Raw genomic sequence first — 19,448 nt, 5'->3', positions numbered from 1 at the left:
TCAATGTTTGTTTTGTTCACATTTTATTTTGTGACTGCAGCAGAGTGCTTCAGACCTTGCCCCAAAGCTCTCATGCTGTTCCCAGTGATGTCACTTACCTGGAAAATACCTGGGAATGGAGTAAGAAGATCCCTAATAGCACCCCTTGCTGAACTGGCACAGCTGGATGTACTGTCTGCATGCAACATGGGGACAGAGCCAGCTGCAGAAGACAGAGGCCTGGTTTGCACATAATGACAACCCAGACTATGGGTTGGGTATGGGATAAATATGAGTTGTTGAATCATGGGTTGTTGTTATGTGTGAACCCTGCACTATGGTTTAACTATGTGTTGTTAACCACGAACAACCCAGGAAGACAACCCATGGTTTGTTGTTGAGTTGTGAACTCTGGGTTGTTCATGGTTAACAACCCATAGTTAAACCATTCTGGCTTCAGTTCTGGTTATGGGACAGAGACTTTGGTCACCTTGGTGGATAATCTACTCCAGGAACTGGACAGGGGAAGTGTGTCCCTGTTGGTTTTGCTGGACCTCTTGGCAGCTTTCGATACCATTGACCATGGTATCCTTCTGAGGTATCTGTCTGAGATGGCACTGGGAAGCACTGTTATACAGTGGCTCTGGTCCTTCTTGGAGAGGCGATCTCAGAAGGTGGTGCCTGTTCAACACCCTGGCCATTGGCCTGTGGTGTCCCTCAGGGTTCCATCTTATCCCCCATGCTATTTAACATATACATGAAACTGCTGGGAGAGATTGTCCAGAGTTTTGGGATTTGGGGCCACAAGTATGCTGATGACACCCAATTCTATCTCTCCTTTTCTTCCAAATCCAAGAAAGCTATTCTAGTTCTAAATCAGTGCCTGATGTCAACAATGGACTGGATGAAGGAAAACAAACTGAAGCTTTATCCAGACAAGACAGAGGTGCTCCTGGTTAGTCAAAAGGCAGATCAGAGCATAGAGATTCAACCTCTGCTGGATGGGGTTACATTCCCCCTGAAGAATCAGGATCATAGTTTGGGTGTAGTTCTAGACTCAGCCTTAAACCTGGATGCCCAGGTTTCAGTGTTGGCCAGGAGTGTACTTGCACAGCTGAGGCTAGTGTGGCAACTGTGCCCATTCGTAGAGGTGTCTGAACTGGCCAGAGTCACACATGCCTTAGTTACAACCCATTTGGACTACTGTAACTTATTCTATGCAGGGCTGCCTTTGAAAACTGTTCAGAAACTTGAGCTGGTCCAGAATGCTGTGGCCAGACTGTTGACCAGAGCCAGTTACAGACAGCACATTACTCTCTTGTTTACAGGAGTGTCACTGGCTACAGGCCTATTTCCAGGCAGAATTCAAAGTGCTGGTTATGAATTATAAAACACTATATGGCTTGGGACCAGGCTACCTAAAAGATCTCCTTCTCCCAAAGGAGCCTGCCCAGTTCTTAAGATCTTCTGGAAAGAGGCCCTTCTTTCGAGACCATCATCATCAGAAGCACATTTGGTGGTGATGCGAAAGAGGGCCTTCTTGGGGGCCATTCCCTGGCTGTGGAACTCCCTGCTGACGGAAGCTAGGTTCAGTCCCTCTTTGCTATTATTCCATCAGCTTAATTCAAGTGGGTCTTTGTTGTGTAAGTGGGTTTGTTGGGCTGGAGGGTGTTTTTCTATGTTTCTGTTGTGTTTTTCATTGTTTTTAATGTATTTTTTATTGTTGTTTTTATCACATTTTATTATTGATTGCAAGCTGACTTGAGTGCCATTTTTGGTAGAAAGATGGGGTACAAGTCAAATAAATAAATAGTGCAGGATTTGCACATAATGGCAACCCACAATTCAACCACAACCATGATTCAATGACAACCCATACTCTGAGTTGTTATTTCATGTGAACCAGGTCAGAGTAGATAGGCAAGGGAAGGGTTGTTGAAGTGGCCCTTCTCCCTTTAACCAATGGGAGCTCTTGTTTTTTATTCCCACAGCAGGGAGGTAGCAGCAACAGCAGCATAAAGAGGGGTGGGAGCTAGTGCTGATAGACATCTCCTTTGCATTGCCTCAGGCGCCATCCCTCCCTGCCAGTCCAGGCTAGGAAGGGCTGAGAAAGCACAGGCATTTAAGCTTATCCCAATTTGTACCTAAGAGGGAGAAGGAGAGGGGAGGATGTCAAGCACAGGTGAACTCTGAGGAAGAAGAGAAGGTATTTGCAGAGCAAAAAAAAAACAACAACTCACGGAACTCTGGGCAGAGTGAGGCAGCTGCTTCAAGCAGCAATTTTTGGTGTCCTGACAAGGCAGAAAATTGTAAGTTATTAATTAATTGCTATTGTATTTTTACTGGCAGGGTGGGATAGAGATAGAGGAGGGTGGCCATGGGTCAAATTCCCTTTTCCCTGTGCTGCCCCCTTCCTCCCCCCAATCTGTTCTGGGGGATGCAGGGGGGAAGGGAAACTCCTGTTGTGACAGCAGAAGTACACCCACGCAACATTGGATTGAACCCCATATGCCCTCTGTTCAATCATTGGATTGAACAGAGGACAGTCCTCTGTTCAAAGGGCTGTCTGTCTGAAGTCTGGTTTAAAGATAAAGAACTGTAAGAAGGGAGAACAGGGGCTCTGACATATCCCATCAAGAGTTAGCACCTGCACAAAAGACTGATCAGCAGGCACACAGAACACCTGGTCACAGTCTTCCCCACCATGTTGAGATTTGCATTTCTATCTAAACTATAGTAACTATTTTTCAGTTTGCACCTAAATTAGCATCTGCAACTTTTATGCAAATTGGAGTCCTCTTCTAACTTCTTTTTTTGGTGACTCATTAAGTGGCCACCCTAAGCTGGAGGTGGACAAACTTTCCTCTGAAGGCCTGAAAATAAGTCTTGTGAGAATGAATGAATGAATGAATGAATGAATATATATATATATATATATATATATATATGCACCTTATGTTTAGTGGCCCCAAGACTTTATTCTGAAATGAACACATTACCATCCATATTTTGCAATGAAACTGTGGTCCTTGTTTCCTTGACATACAAATACACTGAATGAAGCCAGTGCATGGTGGCTAGAGTGTTTGACTTAGACTAGGAGACTTAGCATCAAATCCTGGCTTACAGAGCAATCCTAACCCCCAGATCTCCTTGCTTCAGGGAGTTAGGATGGGGAGAAGGGTCCACCACTGGAGAGGAACCTTGCCAGTGGGGGGGTGGGGAGAGTCCACCCCAGCAGCCCCCCGCATGCCTGTAGAAGTTCCTAGGTTGTTTCAGAAAACAGAAATGGCGAGTGGGAGACAAGCACTCTCCCTCGTTCCTGCAAAGCCACACCAATTCCTGCATTGTTTAACCAAGGAACTGAGCACTGCGTGTGAACTGGATCATCTTGTATGTTTTAATTCAAGGGCAGGAGGAGAGAATATTTGTCCAGAGGTCCAAGTGTCCTTCAAGGACACTTTAATCATTGCTCACAAAAATTGATATTTTGTAACACAAAATGCATCCGATTTCAAAGATCTGAAGGTCAAGCATAGCCTCTGGCCATGCAAGAAGTAGCTGATAAGGATGAGATGGATCCTTCTAAAAACATCCACTCTTAACAGCATTGGCTCTTATGGCAGAGCAGAGCACGGTCTCTAAGGTACTCTCTGCAGCAGAGGCCCATGATGACAGATGAACCATCACAGACCCTAGCAGTGACTAACAAGTTCATGTTTGCCATAAAATTAAGGGAAATAATTATTTCGAACAATTGTTTGATTATGAGCTTTTCTACATGAGGCATCTATCGTGCCTTCCTCATTCCCTACTCATAGTTGTTTACAGGTTCTTTAGATGACATTGTGACCCTCCAGTTTTGCTTCTGCGCCTAAAGAACACTTCCAGAAAAAAAATTTAAAGCAGGGGAAATGCAGCATTTAACTGTAAAAGCAAAAGAAATTACTTTATTCATTTGTGTATTTGTGCTATTCTGCTATACCACAGTGCAGAAAAGCAGGAAAGGAAACGCTCTTCATGTAGTGGTCAGATTTGTGGTGAAACCAAAAGTAGGTACAGCGGATTAACAGCTGATTAACAGGCTCCTGTAGAAAAACTCTAAGTTAACAGCCCCAGTCAATAGCTTGGTTGGTTTAGCTGGCAGACATGTTGGCAGATGGCAGGATGGGGAGGGCACAGGAATACAAAACAATTTGTATTATAGTTTAAGTTCCACCTGGCCATGGCAGCTGACTTGTGATAAAACTCAACCCAATAGACATGTCAATTTGCAAAATAATTGCCTATAAATATCAGCCCTGCAGGCTGCAGCTAACAGTTTAAGTAGTTTTTAGCATCACCTGAAGAATAGTTTTCTGCATTATAATAATAAACATAGGAGGTTTACATATCTAACAGTCTACCCAATGATGCATGTATATATACAAGTTCCAAAAGAAGTTTGGAATTTTGTATAAGTTTTATTGATTGCATCTTGTATTTCAGCACCTAATTCAGATTCTTGGGTGTTTTATGTGTATGATTAAATGCACAATTACATTGCAAAACATGGATTTTGATCTTCAGCAGCCTGGATTTCAAAAACCATGCAAGTGGTTGAATATACCCAAGGGAGCTTTGGACCGGTGTTTTCTTAAAGAAAAGTTCCCCCTCCCCTGGCTGCATGCCAAACACTTTTGAAACAGAAAGCAGTTCTCCTGTTCAAAGAAAAAAGTCTGGGTGTGCCAAAACTCTTGGGTGAGCACTTTTAGATCCTGACCACTTACAGCTTTCAGGATTTTAAAAACAGTAAGCTTCTAGAGTCTAGACGATATCGGAATTTGGTCAGGACATGTGAATTTCAAACCCAGAATTTCTTTCTTCTATTTCTGCACAGAGTATGCACTGTCCAACATATCTTCACCTCTAGAGGCTCTGAAGGAGTGACCATAAGATATTTTTCTTTACATCATAATGTTCTGTCTGAATATGCAGTTTGGTGCAATTAAATGAAAACTAAATGTTTATTCTATTTGAAATGATTTTTTAAAAGATATAACCATAATCCAGTTAAACCACAGTTCTTAAAACATAAACCAATGAAATCCTAATAATTTGACTAAAACTCAAATAGCTGAAATGGAAGTATTCTAGGGGTTGACTGCTTCGTATCTTACGACTCTATCATATTAAACCTGTCTGCACAATCACAGAGTGGAAGTATTGTTCATTTATCATTTCCAATAATATATTGGATGAAATATTGCACATGAATTGAAAGATTTAAGTCTGAAGGCGTAGAGCAGCAGGTTGAGTACGGTTAAGATAAGCAAAAGTGGCCATAATGGGAAACAATCACATTCCTTTGAGCTTTGCTGGGTTATCATGAATTAGGGTGGCCACTTACACATCACCCAAAAAGAGGAAATGAATCATCAAAAAAGTGGATAAAGAGATTGCTCTTTACTTCAGTGGCTGTTGAAGTTCAAAATTAGAATGAATTGGACCACTTCCAGAGGAATAAGTCACATATAGGTCAAATGGACAGTAGTATGGGTCTTCAAATCCCAGTGAACAACACCTTCCAAATATTTTACTTGATGAACACCAATTCATTGTAAAGATGTCTATTTTAACACCAAATTCACAATTGCAGCTTGATAAAGATCAGTCGCATTGCATGCATTATTATCATTTGAAGAAACAAACAGCCACTTAGTCCCATCAGTGTTGTAGTTTTACAATACCTTACATTTGCATGTGGCAGCACCATTATCCACAAAATAAAATAGACAAAATATGCGCAGCCAGTCATCTGGATCAATGGGAAATGGAGACAGCACTTCTCCTGCCCAAGCTCGTGCCATGGCCTTCACTGCAAACAATATCAGAGCCATCACATTCAGTTGCCACCACAGGGTGCCTTACAGACAGACGAGTAAGAAGCAGTGCTTTATAGCTACCACCTGCAAATTTCACAGTGTTGGCAAGTGCACAGTGGTGCAGTACTAGAACAGGATAATTGCTGGAGACAGAGTTGGCAAGAACAGTAGATGGGAGATATGTTCAATTGCACATGAGTATAGTAGGTGAACTGTTAAAATAAAGACCTGCCATTAAATGCTGAGCAGCTGGCAAATCTAGATAATCTGTTTTGGTTGCTGCAGATAGGGTAAGAAGTCATCAACTAATACGTTTCTAAAATATGTTTCATTTGTATGATAATAGGCTCTGATTCTAATTCATTCAAATACCTATAAAATAGAGGTTTTGGACAGATCTCTTAACAAAGTTGTTCTGGAGCCTTCTACTGAGCAATACCACAAACCTGAAATTCAGACAAGAAAATTCTGAGGCTCCTTGCAGATGCATGTGGAGGCAGGGCTGATGCCCATCCAGGGCTTAAAGTGCAAGCATAGGGCTTCCTCATGCCCTACATGCATTAAGAATCCACATGGGGCTCTGAATAAGGAAGTTCTTGAATGTGAGAAGTTCTGTATCCATACTGGAATTCCTGCATGTAGAAGGAACACTTGGAACAGTGCCTGTTTGTGCTAGATTTAGATAGATAGATGATAGATAGATGATAGATAGACAGACAGACAGATAGACAGATGATACCTTTAATACCAACATGTGGTCATTGCAATGCAGCTCTACTAACAACATCCCAAAGTGCTAGATTACTCGAATGTGTTGTAAATAGACCCACCTTTGGAGACTGCTTGGAAACTTCAGTTGGTTCAAAATACAGTGGTGAGATTATTGACTGGTTTTTTTAAACAACACTGGCTCCCCATCTATTTCAGACAAAATCCAAAGTGCTAGATAAGGCTTAAATCTCTGAAGGCCTCAATGTATTGAGAGCCAGGTGTGTTAAGGATCACCTACTCCCTCACAAACCTGCCTGAGTATTAAAAACTTCCTCTGAGGTCCTTCTCCAGGGGGGATCTTCAAGACAACGGAATAAGAGCATGTTGGAATATTATCTGGATTTTCATGGAATCAGCTTTGGTCTGCCAGGGACACATGAAGCAAGAAAAGCCAAATGTATCGTACCTTAAAAATCCGCTTTCACATGGCTTTTGAAAGCAACATACTTCCAGGTTGGGTGGGGGGAGTAGAACTGAATGTCATCAGCCCAGCAGGGGCTGCTTAACCAGTGAGAGAGGCATGTTTCCCGCCCCTGTCCAGGCTTCCCCCAGCTACCATGTTATTATCCCTGACAGCCTCTGAAGGCTCCTTTTGTGAGCCCTCCACCAGTGCAATTTCACCCCTTTCCAGCCAACAGGGAGTTATTGCTCCCACCCCCTTTCTCCTTTTCCAGGGAGTAAATAGAACAATCTAGCTGCTTCACCCATTGACAGTCTGCAGCCTGTGTTGCCCAGTCATAAAACCCCGGTTGTGCACTTCCAGGGAGTAAATACAGCGATCTAGCTGCTTCTGTCCTTCTCAGTCTGCAGCCTCTGTTGCCTACTTTCCCCCCATTGAGAATCTGTAGCATCTTTTTCCCTTTGAGAAAATCAGAGCTGTGCTGTTTCAAGTACTAGTGAGACGAGGCGGCCAGGAATGGGAGCCTGCAGGCCCACTGTATCAATACCGCGATACTGTGAAAACTAAAGAACACAGGTGAGGGAGAAGAGGAGGCGGCAGCAGAGGCAACAGCAGCAGCGCTAGCAGATGGAAGCAACTCCAGCCAGCCATTCCCTCCATGTAGAGAAGCAGCAAAGTACCACAAGCATCAGAGAACAGCATAATCTTGGCTCTCAACAGGGACAGTCTGGGAAATGGAGGCCACTAGCGAAAGGAAGTACAGCACGGTTCTGGAGGCATGGAAGAGTGCTCTAGTGCTTTGATGAGTTGGAAAGGCAGGCTAGTTACTCTAGGTTGCCAAGATCATGGGCAGGTGAAAGACACACCCCTAGAGACACCCAATCATACAAATTTAAAGTGGAGGGATGGGCACACAGCAGCTGAACCGCAGGGGAGCCAAATAAAACAACAACAGAGTAAAAGTACACTGCAAAAATGTGGCTTCCCTACAGGTAGACTCTGGGGTGGCTGCAGACTGGCCACAATGTTATGTGCCACAAAGGACCTCTGAACAGTCCCAATCCACAGCAAATCACCCATGAAGGCAGGCCCCTGGTCTCCCTGCCTTACAAGGTGAAATGGGGAAGGGCCTTTTCAGTTATGGTTCCCCAGTTTTGGAATGCTGTCCCCAGGGAAACTTGCCTGGTGCTGTCTCATGTCTTTTCAGTCCCATTTTTATTTGGCTAGGCTTTTAAAATATTTTGTCCTGTTAATTTATAATCTCTGTTTTAATGCCAAATATGTTGCTATTATGCTGTTTTTATTTATTGGTGTTTGGTCTGTGGGGTGCTGCAGGTTCCCTGTGCTTTTTAATGTCACATGAAATTATTGGGTGAAAGTCATCTGGAGCTTTGGACTGCTAAAGGGTGTCTTTAGTATGCTGATGACATGCAGTTCTCTGTCTGTCTGTCTTGTCCAGTCTGGAAAGACAGTGGAAGGTCTAAAAAAAACAACACCTGGTGTCTGGACACATGGATGAGACATCTGGATGGGGGCAAACAAGCTGAAGCTTAATTCAGTGAAGACAGAGGCACTCTTACTCAGCAATACTCATATGTCACACAAAATTTAAAATAATTGCTTAGCAGTCCAACAATATATCACATATACATAGTTGCAACACTGATTTCCACATCAAAATGGCTGAACAAATATACAATGCCTATGTCTCAAACATGTTTTGACCAACTGGTCCAAATTTTGTGTATTTTGTTTTACAGGTTCTATGTAGACAGTTTAACATCATGAAAACATTGTTTAAGGAAGGGCTGTAATTACCGTTTATTTTTTCCTACTGATGAAGACCAGTTTGGTTGAAACACATTTGGGACACAGGCACTGTATATTTGTACAGCCGTTTTGATTTGGAAATCAGTGTTGCAACTACGTGTATGCAATATATTGCTTGACAGCTAACCAGTTGTTTTGAACTTTGTGTGAAATATCAGTATTCATATTAATATTTTGTTATATTTTAACACACATAATTTTCCTTAAACCGATTTTTGCTTTGTTATTTCTTTAGTGAGATCCATCACATTGATTTAGTTTTGTTCAGTATGCTGCCTTGTGTCTATCTTGACATAGAAACCTGGGATATAAAATAATTAAATAAAAACATGTTATGTTATTATTATGGTTTTTTAAACACTCTCTGCAAGCCACTTCAGGAGCCTCTCAGGTATTGAAGAGTGGGATACCATGGGTTGGATCAAGGATCTACCATCTGGATCAAGGGTCTACCTTCTGTGAGAGGAAGGCCCTTCTGTGAGAGGAAGTTCTCTGCTCACAGAAGGTCTCTCCACCCTATTTTGGGGGGAATCCCTCCACCCACACTACAGCTCACCCCATTCAGCAGGATCTCCTGACTATGTAGCATTTACAGTGGGCTGCAGGGGCTGCAGGGGTAAGGAGTGGGCAGAGAAGTCCACTTCTATTAGCGTAGATGATCCAGCATAAATCTGGATCAAACCCTAATTATCCTAAATAAATACCATCATAGATAAATAACAAGTGGGGGTGGAGGAGGCCTTTGAACTAGGATGCCAATTAAATCCACAACAGAATCAAATGAGTTTGGATTTCTATGAATCTGACTTATGGATTCTGCATTAGACCAGCTTTTCCCCAAGTCACATGGATTCTGTAGACTTGCAGACCATTTTTTTTACTTTCCGGAATTTTGTACAAATTTAGTCATATAAAAATACATAATTTAAAACATAAACAAAAAAACACCAGCCGAAACAGCACATTTTCCCCCATAGGTTAAAGCATGAAAATGCCACTGGGGGGGGGGATTTGTACATTGGAGGGAATTGCACATTGGGGGGGATTTGCACATTGGGGGGGATTTTCACATTTTCGCAAGTGCAAATTTATGCAAATTCAGGAAATTGGGGAAAAACGATTCCCCCAAAGAGTGGATGGCAGAATGAAAGGCACCTAACAATCCACAGAACGCAGATGGAATCGATTTTACAAAATCTGAACATCCTTACTGTGAACAGAGGGAAACAGAAACCAAACATAACTGGAACATAGCGAAAGCCAAAGGCAGAAATTAAATCAAATGGTTGGTTGTGTGAAAAGGAAGTGTCAAGAGAAAGCAAGAAAATATATCCTGTTTAAATGATTTTACTGGAGAAGCAAGTACTTAAAAAATAAAATAAGGTCCTGCAGTAGCCTTTAGCAAGAGAAGTTGAAAACAAAACAACAACAAAAAACCCTGTGTAGTGTAAAACACACTTACCACCCCCCTCCCCAAATGTCACGTATAAAAGTCCCTATCGTTGGCAGCTGCCACATTTTCATTTTGGCAGACATCTGAAAATTGCTGGCAAGGCCATGGAATAAGGGTAAAAGACAAATGGTTTGTCATGAAACCTTTAACTAAGCTGATATTTCAGCAGCAAGGATGCCAGCATTTTTCTGTTGTTTCTGCTTTGTAGAATGTACATGACAGCCTCATCCGCATTGTTAATACATTGGCATTACCTGGCTTATTATTCATTGCTGTATCAGTCACTCAAGTGAGTTTCAGGAAAACATGACGCCAAAGTCTTCCTCATGAAGTGATGTCTTTAGCTATAATAAAAGAAAGAGGAATTAAATGTTATTATTCTATATAAAAGTTAACAAAAAAACTGGACAGAGGGAGCTATCCTATGTCCCCTAGACAGCATCTGGGGAACATAGGATTTTTCGGTTTTCTGGCCTTGAGCTCACTGACAGGCCTCTGAGCTTGGAGCCAGGAAACCGTGTTCCCTGCCTGCTTCCCTTCCTCTTCATATCCAGCACAGACAGAACCTTGCCAGCTGCTTCACCACACTCATAAAATGGAGTGTGGTGATGGGGAGAAGGGGGCATTCCCAGGGGAGGGGAGGGGACTGGGGCAGCATTCCTATGATCTTTTCTATGCCCCCCCCCAGCCTCCTTCCCTCCCCATCCTGAAGCCTACGCTAGATGGGCAAAATCACCAGTCTACCTAAAATGCAGAGAGGGAGTGTAAGGCACCACCCTCTCTACATAGGATACTCATTAACCTTCGAGTCTGGGGGCTTGCGAGTACACAGGGCACAGCCCATAGGATTGTGCCCTTAATGAGTAACCTTTTTTATCATTGTCCAAATTCTACAGAATGAAAGAAAATACTGGTACTGTACAGCTCAGTAACAAAGGCTCTGTGAAAGAGGCAAGAATCATACTAAAAAAAAATTTTAAAAATTGCCAGAGTCCAAATGTAGTGCTCTTGGCAAAATTGCAATGGTGATACCTTTGACCAATGACCCAGATGTGAAGTACCTGCTCAATTCCTATAAAGCTATGAGTGGAGCAGGGAAGGTGATAGAAAAGCTAAGCAACAGGTAACTTAAAATTATTTCATCATCCACCTAGGGGTGGACGAAAGTGACTTACCTGTCCTCAAAGCTTGTTCGCGGTGGGGGGGAGGCGCTTCGCTGCTCCCCCCGCGAAGTTCAGGCCGGGGGGGGAGGCTTCCCGCCTCGCCCGGCCGAAATTCAGGCTGGGGGGGAGGCTTCCCGCCTCGCCCGGCCGAAATTCAGGCCGGGGAGGAGGCTTCCCGCCTCGCCCGGCCGCGAACTCGAAAGTTTAAAAAAAAAAACACACGCCCCCGTGATAGGCTACGTGACGATTAACGTAGCCTATCACGGCTAGATCTGCAAAGTCAGCCATGATAGGCTACGTCAATCATCACGTAGCCTATCACGGGTGACTTAAAAAAAAAAAAAAGCGCGTACGCTAATGGCGGCCCCCATAGGGAGCCGCCATTCGCGTTCCTTATTTGGTTGCTGTAGTCTACGTAAATGTTTACGTAGACTACAGCGAAAATAAGGGCAACGCAAATAGCATTACCCTTATTTTCGCCGTAGTCTACGTAAATCGTTACATAGACTACAGCAACCAAATAAGGAATGGGAATGGCGGCTCCCTATGGGGGCCGCCATTATCCGTACGCGCTTTTTTTTTTTTTAAAGTCGCCCGTGATAGGCTACGTGACGATTGACGTAGCCTATCACGGCTGACTTTGCAAATCTAGCCGTGATAGGCTACGTTAATCGTCACGTGGCCTATCACGGGGGCGTGTTTTTTTTTTCTTTGATTGCAATGGCGGCGGCGGCAGCCGGTCAAAAGATCGGCTGCCGCCCCCGCCCAGGACAAACACCCGCCGAACCGCCGGCTGGACCCGCCGCCGGGAGGGACATTCGGCAAAGGTAAGTCCCGTCCCGGGGGGGGTGCAGGGGGCAGGGGGATACGGAGAATTTCTCCCCGAAACTTGTTCGGGGGGCCGAACACATTGGCGCTCGGCCCCCTGAAGTTTCGGGGAGAAATTCTCTGCCATCCCTACATCCACCTCTACAAATGCAGAAAAGAGAGGAGGCTCAAGATATTTTCACAAGTGGTGCTCAAGAACTCCTTTAAATGCATTCTTAATTTAGAATGCATTTTTTGTGAATGTAACACAGTGAAAGGGAGCCATTTCAAAACTAGATGTATATCTAGTTAGTGTAGCTTTTTCATTCAATTTACAAATTTAGGATATGCAAAAGAAACAAACTGACCACCATGTGCTGACATGACTTTGATACCAAGGGGCAGCAGGCTTGGTCTTGGTGACATTTGTATAAGCTATTGCTTTGTTCTGTCTCATTAAATGTTGCACTTAAAAGAAAGGGAAAACTCCAGTAACCAGGCAAATCTTATTTATTCTTTTATATGTGAAAGAAGTCGGGAGAAGTAAGATGGAAAAGGTGGGGACAAGAAAAGTGTGCAAAGTTATGCCATGATATCGCCAAAGTGTTTGTCGGGTGGTCTTATGCCTTTCCCTTCTTCTGCTTAGAGGGAGACAGCTAATCTGATCTATTTAATAGAATGTTGCACAGCATTACAGTTTCCAGCTGAATGTAGTGTGATACTTTTAAAAAACCAACATCAACAGTCCATACAAATCTACAGTTATCTCTGCAGGAACCTATTCAGTAGCAGTGATATTCTCTAGTTCTTTCTTACATGGGTTTTAATAACAAGATCTTTGATAAACTACAACAGTGAATGGGGAAATGGCTTGTACATCTTCAGAGATACTTCACCTTGATAGTATCACAGTCACAAATTATAAAGCTGACTGGAACATCATGGAAAGAAGCAATTCTCTCTCTCTCTCTCTCTCTCTCTCTCTCACACACACACACACACACACACACACACACATACACAGAGAGAGAGAGAGAGAGAGTGAGAGAGAGAGACGGCCCTATCATTAGGCAGAGTGAGGCAACTGCCTGAGGTGCTGGATAGTGGAATATCTATCTAGGCAGCAGCCCCCTGACTGTTTCTGCTGAGGCCTACAGCCATTCCCCTCTGTTGGAGTACAGAGCTATGTGAGCCACACAGCCTGCACGGCACCCTCTAAGCAAGCCTGCTGCACTCAGGTGTGGTGGTGGACACTGGTGTCCCATCCACAGTGTTGAAATAAGATTTAGTCCAGTTGGTGCCAGTCCAGTCAGCTTTTGTGTGTGAAATGAAGGGTGCCATTTTGTCTTTTGCCTCAGAAAGCAAAATGTATTGGGCTGGTCATGCCCCACCCCCACTCCCGCTAATTATCCTGGGAAGTTTGTTCTCATTTTTCCCAATGTAAGTAGAGAAAATACGTCTGAATTTTGCTAAAATCTGCAAAGAACTGATAATCCAAGAGAACTGAATAAGACCTTTTAGATTTGTATAGAAAACAACTATGTGAAGTGCTGTTTCAATTCAAGATTCTCTCTGAAGCTCAGGCAATGACATTGAAATCCCAGTTCAGCAATGGCAGGGTAATTTCTCTCAGCCTCAGTTCCACAGATGAAAATGAGAATACAAATAATATCCTTTTTTAAAATGACAATGAATACATTAAGAATTATAAACTATAATTTAAAATGGTGGATTCAGAAGTAAAAAATAATCACATGACTTCATTAGGCCTGCAACCTAAGTCATCAGATTAACAGTTTAAAAAGAATTAATCAATTTAAAAGATGTCCTGATAAGTGAGCACTTATATAGCGAGCACTTAAATATTGTAGATGGCAAGCAACATCTTAAAACAAGAATACCCCCTTTTCTTTCACATAGGTTTCGAATGTCCTGCTATGACATATGCAGATATCATCTAACTCATTGCTGGATCATTTTCATCATGAACATCATACATTTTAGGTTAGGTGTGTTAAACATCAGAACCTTAAACATAATAGGTTGGATCCAGAAATTGTCATACTTAGGGTAGGGATGTATAAAACCCCTCTTACCTGGCTCTGCCAGGTTCTGCTGGGGGGGGGAGGCACTCCATCCCTCCCCCCGGAATCCTGGCCGGCCAGCTCCGCTCCGCGGGGATTCCGTGGAGCCGCCGGCCGGCTCCGCCAGCAGCCGGACATCCGGCTGCTGGCTAGCAGGGACGCAAATGGTGGCGGCTGTGGCCACCGCCATTTGCATCCCTGTATTCAGCTGTGATAGGCTAAAGACTTACGTAGCCTATCACGTCTGGGTAAAAAAAAAAAACGCATATGCAAATGGCGGTGGCTACGGCTGCCGCCATTTGCGTTCCCTAGCTATTTGCGTTCCCCCTTAGTTTCGCTGTCTTAGTCTATGGAAATATTTACGTAGACTAAGACAACCAAAAATAGGGAACGCAAATGGCAGCGGCCGTAGCCACCGCCATTTGCATATGCGTTGTTTTTTTTTTACCCAGACGTGATAGGCTACGTAAGTCTTTAGCCTATCACAGCTGAATACAGGGACGCAAATGGCGGTGGACAACGCAGGTTGTTGTGTTTTTTACCCAGATGTGGTAGGCTACGTAAGTCTTTACGTAGCCTATCACAAATGGGGGCGGGGAAAAGACTGCAAATGGCAGCGGCAGCAGCGGTGGCAGCCGGTCGGAAGACCAGCCGCCGTCGCCGCCGAAGCCGCCACTGGAGCCACTGCCGTCCAGAACATCTCGTCCCGGTAAGTCTCGTCCCGGGGGGGATACACAGGGGGCAGGGGGGTGGCGGGCCGAGATCCGTGGCGGAATTCTCTGACTTCCCTAACTTAGGGCAGACTCACTGCTCAATGTGCTCAATGGTATCAGGGTGGACACTAAGCCCATAGAATTCCTGATTCTGAGGAAGAGCAGCTGCTCCTGGGAGAGGAGCATGCTCATCCTTCCCAGGGCCAACTGCTGACAGAGATTCCTCCCACCAGCTTTCCTGTCATAGATAGCAGTCCTGGGAGTGAGAGAGCGCAGGAAGCAGACTTGCTGGACGCGCGACGCTGACTAGGAATGGCGGAGAATTTCTCCCCGAATCTTCGGGGGGCCGAGCGCCAATGCATTCGGCCCCCCGAAATCGGCGGTGAAATTCTCCACCACCACCCCGCCACCCCCCGGGATGGGACTTACCTTTGGTGAATGTCCCTCCCGGCAGCGGGTTCTGGCGGCGGTTCGTCAGCCTTTCGTTGGGGGCGGGGGCGGCAGCCGGTCTTCTGACCGGCTGCTGCCGCCGCCATTACAAAGTGTAAAAAAAAAAAAAAAACGTGATAGGCTACGTAACGATTAACATAGCCTATCACGGCTAGATTTCGAAAGTCAGCCGTGATAGGCTACGTAAATCGTTACGTAGCCTATCACGGGTGACTTTGAAAAAAAAAAAGCGCGTACGCAAATGGCGGCACCCTATGCGAGCCGCCATTTGCGTTCCTTATTTGGTCCCGGTAGTCTATGTAAATCTTTACATAGGCTACAGGGACCAAATAAGGAATGGAAATGGCGGCGCCCATAGGGCGCCACCATTTGCGTATGCGCTTTTTTTTTCAAAGTCACCCGTGATAGGCTACATAATGATTTACGTAGCCTATCACGGCTGACTTTGGAAATCTAGCTGTGATAGGCTACGTTAATCGTTACGTAGCCTATCACGGGGGGGGGGGGTTACACTTTGTTTCGCGGCCGGGGAGACGGGGCGCTTCTCCCCAGCCTGAATTTCGGCCGGGCGAGGCGGGAAGCCTCCCCCCCGGCCTGAATTTCGGCCGGGCAAGGCGGGACGCCTCCCCCCCCTCGCCTGAACTTCGGGGGGAGAAGCGAAGCGCCTCCCCCCCACCGCGAAGCACCCCTGCGAAAAGGTAAGTGACTTTCGTACATCCCTAACGCTGACGCAGGGAGCGGCGCCAAATGGAGGGCACGAAAAGGAGGCATAGTGCCCGGTTGGCGCGCAAACAACGGTTGCGCCCAGAGGATCCAAGGGAAAAGGGGAGGGACTCTCCCTAGCCCATAACTTCAGGGTCTGCCAGTGATTCTCCTTCAAACAGGGACCAACTGTTCCAACTTAGGGCATAGGTACTCTGCTGCTCATATCTAGTTGCTAACAGTAGAGTTGTTAAGTTGTAAAAGAGGAATAAAGCTTTGAAAAGAATCCCTTTGTCTGTGTCTGGACTTGGCTACTCGATTAGACTGAGAGAGGCCTCCAAGGAGCCCTTGACAAATGGCACATAAATAAACCATGGCTGGATCTTCACTTACCGCCTTTTTTTGCTTCCAATGAGGTTTCACTGCCCGCCTTTCACACTACGCAGTAGCCGCCTCAAATTGGAACCAAAATTTCCCACTTCCGTGCTCCCGCTTTCAATACCCTAATATCCCGGTATTTCCCCTTAATGTGCTCTGATTTTCCGCCTTCGCTACCATATCCAGTCGTAGTCCCCTCCCCCGCCTGTCCATATGCGGCGGTGTTTGTATTTCCCTCCTGTCCAATCACAGCTCTCGACATCCCCATGTCTTCTTCTAGCTACCGATCGCATAGTTTCCTCAGCAGCCCCTGTTTCCTCAGCAACAAGCAAAGGGCTGGATATGGATGCGCTTGTGATCTCCGAAGCTAAGCAGGGTCGGTCCCGGTCAGTGCTTGGATGGGAGACTGCCTGGGAATCAGGCTTCCTGCACTGAGCAGGGAGTTGTTGTATCCCTTCAAATGAGATTAAGTTTTACCCCCTCCTATCCCCCACTTTGGATGTTTGTTTTTTTAATTAAGGTGTTATCCTCATAGAACTGGGGCTTCTCTGCGATGTTTTTTTTTTCTAATTGAGGCATGATCTTTGAAGCTTCAAAGTTGTGAAGCTTCACAACTTCGAAGCTTCGAAGATCATGCCTCAATTAGAAAAAAACCGTCACGGAGAAGCCCCGATTCTGCAAGGGTAACGCCTGAATTTTAGAAAAAACATCCGGAGCAGGGGATAGGAGGGGGTAAAACTTAGCCTCATTTGAAGGGATAGAACAACCCCCTGCTCAATGCAGGAAGCCTGATTACCAGGCAGTCTCCCATCCAAGCAATGCCACCGCCGCCATTGCAAAAAAAAAGTAAAAAAAACACACACGCACCCGTGATAGGCTACGTAATGATTTACACAGCCTATCACGGCTAGATTTCCAAAGTCAGCCGTGATAGGCTACGTAAATAGTCACGTAGCCTATCACAGGTGACTTTGAAAAAAAAAAAGCGCGTACGCAAATGGCGGCGGCCCATGGGCGCCGCCATTTGCGTTCCTTATTTTGGCACGTCTAGTCTACGTAAAGATTTACGTAGACTACGGCGAAAATAAGGGAACGCTATTTGCCTGGAATTTACATCCGATGTTTCTAATTTTCTGGAAGAGGTCTCTTGTCCTTCCTGTTCTATTATCTTCTTCCACTTCCACGCATTGCTTGTTTAAAAATAATTCCTTATCTCTTCTGGCTAACCTCTGGAATTTTGTATTTAATTGGGCATATCTTCCCATTTCACTGTTGCCTTTTGCTTTCCTTCTTTCTTGGGCTATTTCCAGTGTCTCAGCAGACAGCCATCTTGCCTTCTTGGTTTTCTTTTTCTTTGGGACGTTTTTTGTTGCCGCCTCCTGAACAATGTTGCGAACTTCTGTCCATAGTTCTTCCAGGACCCCATCTACTAAATCTAGTCTCTTAAATCTATTCTTCACTTCCACTGCATATTCATTAGGAATATTAGTGAGCTCATAAGTCTGATTCTAAATTGTGCAGTAAGAAGTTTGTGATCTGAACTACAGTCAGCTCCAGATCTTGTTTTTACCGACTGTATAGATGTCCACCACCTTTGGCTACAAAGGATGTAGTCAATCTGATTTCGGTGTCGACCATCCGGTGAAGTCCATGTATAAAGTCGTCTTTTAGGTTGTTGGAAGAGAGTATTTGTTATGCACAGTGAGTTGTCTTGGCAAAATTCTATGAGCCTATGTCCCACTTCATTTTGTTCTCCCAGACAATGCTTGCCTGTAATTCCAGGTGTCGTTTGACTACCCACCTTAGCATTCCAGTCTCCTGTAATGAAAATAACTTCTCTTTTTGGCATATTATCCAGTAGGCGCTGCAGGTCCTCATAGAACTGATCTACTTCTGCTTCTTCAGCATCTGTGGTTGGGGCATATATTTGGATCACTGTGATGTTAAATGGCTTACCCTGAATTCGAACTGAGATCATTCTATCATTTTTTGGATTGTATCCAAACACTGCTTTAGCCACTTTATTATTAATTATGAAGGCTACTCCATTTCTTCTGTGGTCCTCTTGTCCACAGTAGTAGATCTGGTGGTCATCTGATGTGAAGTGGCCCATTCCAGTCCATTTCAGTTCACTGACACCCAAAATGTCTATATTTAATCTTGACATCTCCCCAATAAACACATTCAATTTGCCCTGGCTCATTGATCTTACATTCCAGGTTCCTATGGTGTGTTGTTCTTTAGAATATCGGATTCGTCGTTCACCACCAACACCGTCAGCTGCTAGCTGTCCTTTCAGCTTTGAGCTAGCTGTGTCATCACATCTGGGGCTAGTTGAACTTATTCTCTCTTCCTCCCCAGTAGCATTTGGACCATCTTCCAACCTGGGAGTCCCATCTTCCGATGGTATACTGACATATCTCTGGTTGTACTGATCCATTAAGTTTTCATGGCAAGAATACCGGGGTGGGTTGCCATTTCCTTCCCCAGGGATTGTATTTAGTCTGACCTCTCTGCCATGACCTTCCCGTCTTGGATGTCCCTTCACGGTTTAGCTCAAGGCGTCATTGGTGCTCAAGCTCCAGCACCACGACAAGGTAACGATCTCCTTAGCTATATTTAGTGTGCTCTAAGTATGACTAAGTTTGGATCCAACTCATTAATGTAAACATAAGCAGGGATGGGCAAAACTCGGAGGAGAAATTCTGTCACCACTATTTCCCGAGTTGATGCATTCGATTTCCATAGAAAATTATTTGGCCAGTTCAACATTTTTAGCTTCCTTACCCCAGGAGTTGGCAGACTTTGGGCTTATGGGATCTACTTTGTTTTTCAATAGAACCCTAAGGTCCAC

The sequence above is a fragment of the Heloderma suspectum genome, chromosome 5 (genome assembly GCF_057233095.1).
Source record: "Heloderma suspectum isolate Gila_16-S chromosome 5, 16-S_ref, whole genome shotgun sequence".
Taxonomy (NCBI): domain Eukaryota; kingdom Metazoa; phylum Chordata; class Lepidosauria; order Squamata; family Helodermatidae; genus Heloderma; species Heloderma suspectum.
Note: the sequence above shows the minus strand (reverse complement) of the source record.